At 46.6% G+C, this 2,982-nt stretch overlaps 1 long non-coding RNA gene across 2 annotated transcripts in view; it reads left to right on the top strand.

Annotated features, from left to right (window-relative positions):
• Nucleotides 1-2,982, top strand: part of LOC122708773 — a 29,239-nt gene that overhangs the window by 221 nt on the left and 26,036 nt on the right. The gene's annotated exons all lie outside the window — the stretch shown is intronic.

Genomic DNA, 2,982 nt, shown 5'->3' with positions numbered 1-2,982 from the left:
GATCCCGACCTCAGATCTCGCGAGGCTTCCTGCCTTGGGTTCTTCCCGCTTGCGCCTGACGCGAATGGCTCCTCCGCCCTCCTCCCTCCCTCTCCCTGAGGCTTTGACCCCCCCGGGTTTGGGGCTTATTTACTCTTGAGACAAGCGCCCTCCTGGCGTGGTTTTCCAGGACGTGTTTCCTTGACGGTTTTCAGATGGGAAAGCGGTTAACACTCTCACGAAGCGCTTTTTGTGGAGACGTGAGAGAGGGTTAGCCCCTCCGCTCCCAGCTGGGGACTCGAACCCCGGGTGGCGCCAGTTCTCAGGTGGCCCTGGGACTCGGGCCATCAGGCCTTCCCCACTTTCCCCCAGGTTCCTCGCGATCAGGGAGCTCTTCCGGGCGGCGGCGTATGCCGGCCCCCTCTCCTGGGGAGGTTGTAAGAACGCTGGGTGTCCTTCCCTAAGCTGTGGAGGACTCCGCGCAGTTCGTTCATTAGGCTGACGTTTACCTGCCCTGAGCCGTGCAGTGTGCTGGCTGTGGATACCGCGATCTCCAGGAGAGATCCGGCCTCTCGCCCTCCTCTGGGAGACTAGTGGGGTGAAATTTTACCGTAGAAGGAAGAACAATGTGCCCCCCCCCCCCCCACCAATTTGGGATGTACCTTAAGGGCCGGCCTAGGGTGGAGGTGTTAACAGGCAAGCCTTGAGTAGGAGAAGCAGGAAGGGAGAACTGTCATTGGGTCACGTTCCTTCTCCAGAACCTTCTTCAGAGGCTGCCTGCGTCTTGCCCCTTTTAAATCCAGACTGCCTGCTTGGCTTCATTACACCTGCCAGGTGTCCCGTGCACTTACACAGCTTCTTAATATGCGTCCTCTGCTCTAGATTCTTCTGCTGCAGATAAGGGCTGAGATGGACCCGATGTCCTTGTTCCCCTCTGTCCTTGTTCCTGGCCTAAGCAGACCATTTAAAACATTCATGCTGCACTTTTGCTCATCTGGAAAACAATCTTAACTACTCTGCTACTAACTACTAACTAATCTTAACTATTCTAACTCACAAGTCAGAATAAAATGAGAAAGTGAGAAAACACTTTGAAACAAGATAGTTATTTTCAATAGAGGTCGGTATTTGTATAAAAATAAATTTATATAAAAATTCTATGAATACTGTTAAGGAACCCAGAGGTGTACCTCCTTCTGAATTCTGTGGGTGTTTTCTCCAGTTCTCTAATGCAGGAGTCTCCAACCTCTGGGATCTAATGCCTGATGATCTGGGGTGGAGCTGAGATAGTAATAATTGAAACAAAGTGCACAATAAATGTAATGTGCTTGAATCACCCCAAAACCATCCCCCCACCTCCAGTCCTTGAAAAAATTGTCTTCCACAAAACCCCTCCCTGGTGCATAAAGGTTGGGGACTGCTGCTAATGGAACATCTCACTTTCTGGGTTGTGATTGATCATCCTGGGCCTACCTTGTCCTTGGTAGATGGAAATTCCTCCATGGTGGAGCCAAGTCTGAGTCATCTTCACAAGTACAGCAGAGACTGGGCCTCCCACAGGGACAGAACATGAATAGGTGTTGAGGGAACTTTTATTCAGATAAGCTATTGCTGTTGCTGCTGTTCCCATTCCTCCATGCACCTTTCCCCGTATCTCTTTAGATGGAAGCCTCCCCCTTCTCTCATGCACCCATCCTTTAATTCCTATTGAGTCCCACATCTTCAAAAAAGCCATGTCCCACACTTTAGCTCTCACTGTGGCCAGCCCTTCCTTCCTTCTGAACTCCTTCCCTGCTTGCAGTGTGAGCCACAGGGTTCAGCCCTCAGGGATGTCTTGACTCGTGTGATGTCTCACTGGAAGATTGGAAGCATCCTGGGCTGGGACCATGATGTCTCAGAGCCTTCCCTCTATGACCTACTGGCCTATTAATTTTTTGAGGACAGGGACTTGTTTTGTCTTGTTCACCATTGCATTTCCAGCATCAGTACTTTATCTGACATGATAGATACTCAGTAAATGTGTTGAATGAATGGATGTATTTTACACATAATAAACACTTAACTCATAAAGGTTTTGTGGTTAATGGGTGAGTAATGAGTACACCAGGCTGGCTTGAGCAAAGCCTCTATTTTCAGGAACAATGAGAAATAAGAATGGAAAAGTAGTCTGAGGTGAGATCATGAAGGAACTGGAATACCATTCTGTAAGAGTGGGGAGCACCCCCAACCTTGTAAATATAGACTGGGCAAGATGGAAGTGGTGTTGGAGGAGGTTAACTGGCAGCAGTGGGTAGGCTTGGTGAGTGGTTATTAAAAAAAAACAAAAAACATAGATGTAAGAGCCTCAACAGTGATGGTAGCAATGGAAGAGAAGGATGAGATAGGTAATAGGAAGGGAGGATGAAAATCACTGGGTGGTTGGATGTAAGATTGGGTCACCAAAGATGACTCCAGAGGATAACATGTAGAATTCTTTTTAGGTCGACAGAAATGTGGTAAGTGAGAGAGTGATCTAGTTTTGATGAAGGGAACATGGTGCATTTGGTTTTAGCTGTGTGGAGCTTGGGGTATTCCAGAGGGAATGGAGGACTGATGATGCAGATAAGGCATCCGCAAAGAATTTACAGTTTAATAAGAATAGATAAATCCTCTGGAAGGAAAAGATAAACCAGTCATCTTGAACTCAGGACCTAAATATTCAGGAATGAATTTATCTAGGACAGGGGGAACAAATGAAAAAGACTTAGAGGAAAAAGAAAAGAAGAAAAAGGTGCACATCCCAGAGTCTAGTGCCGAAAATTTGGGGACTCTGTTAGATGTGTGTGTACATATGCACAGGTTAAATACTAAAAACATATACATTTGCATGTTAATTGTGTCATCCTTAGGTGATGGGGTCTTTTATTTTCTTCTTTTATATATTGGTAGTATCTGATTTCCCTGAAATAAGTGTATCACTTCTGTCACTTTGAGGCGTTACGTTAAAAATATTTGAGAGAAAGA

This window comes from Cervus elaphus, chromosome 15, assembly GCF_910594005.1.
Source record: "Cervus elaphus chromosome 15, mCerEla1.1, whole genome shotgun sequence".
Lineage (NCBI taxonomy): Eukaryota > Metazoa > Chordata > Mammalia > Artiodactyla > Cervidae > Cervus > Cervus elaphus.
Note: the sequence above shows the minus strand (reverse complement) of the source record. Positions and strands in the feature narration are given on the sequence as shown.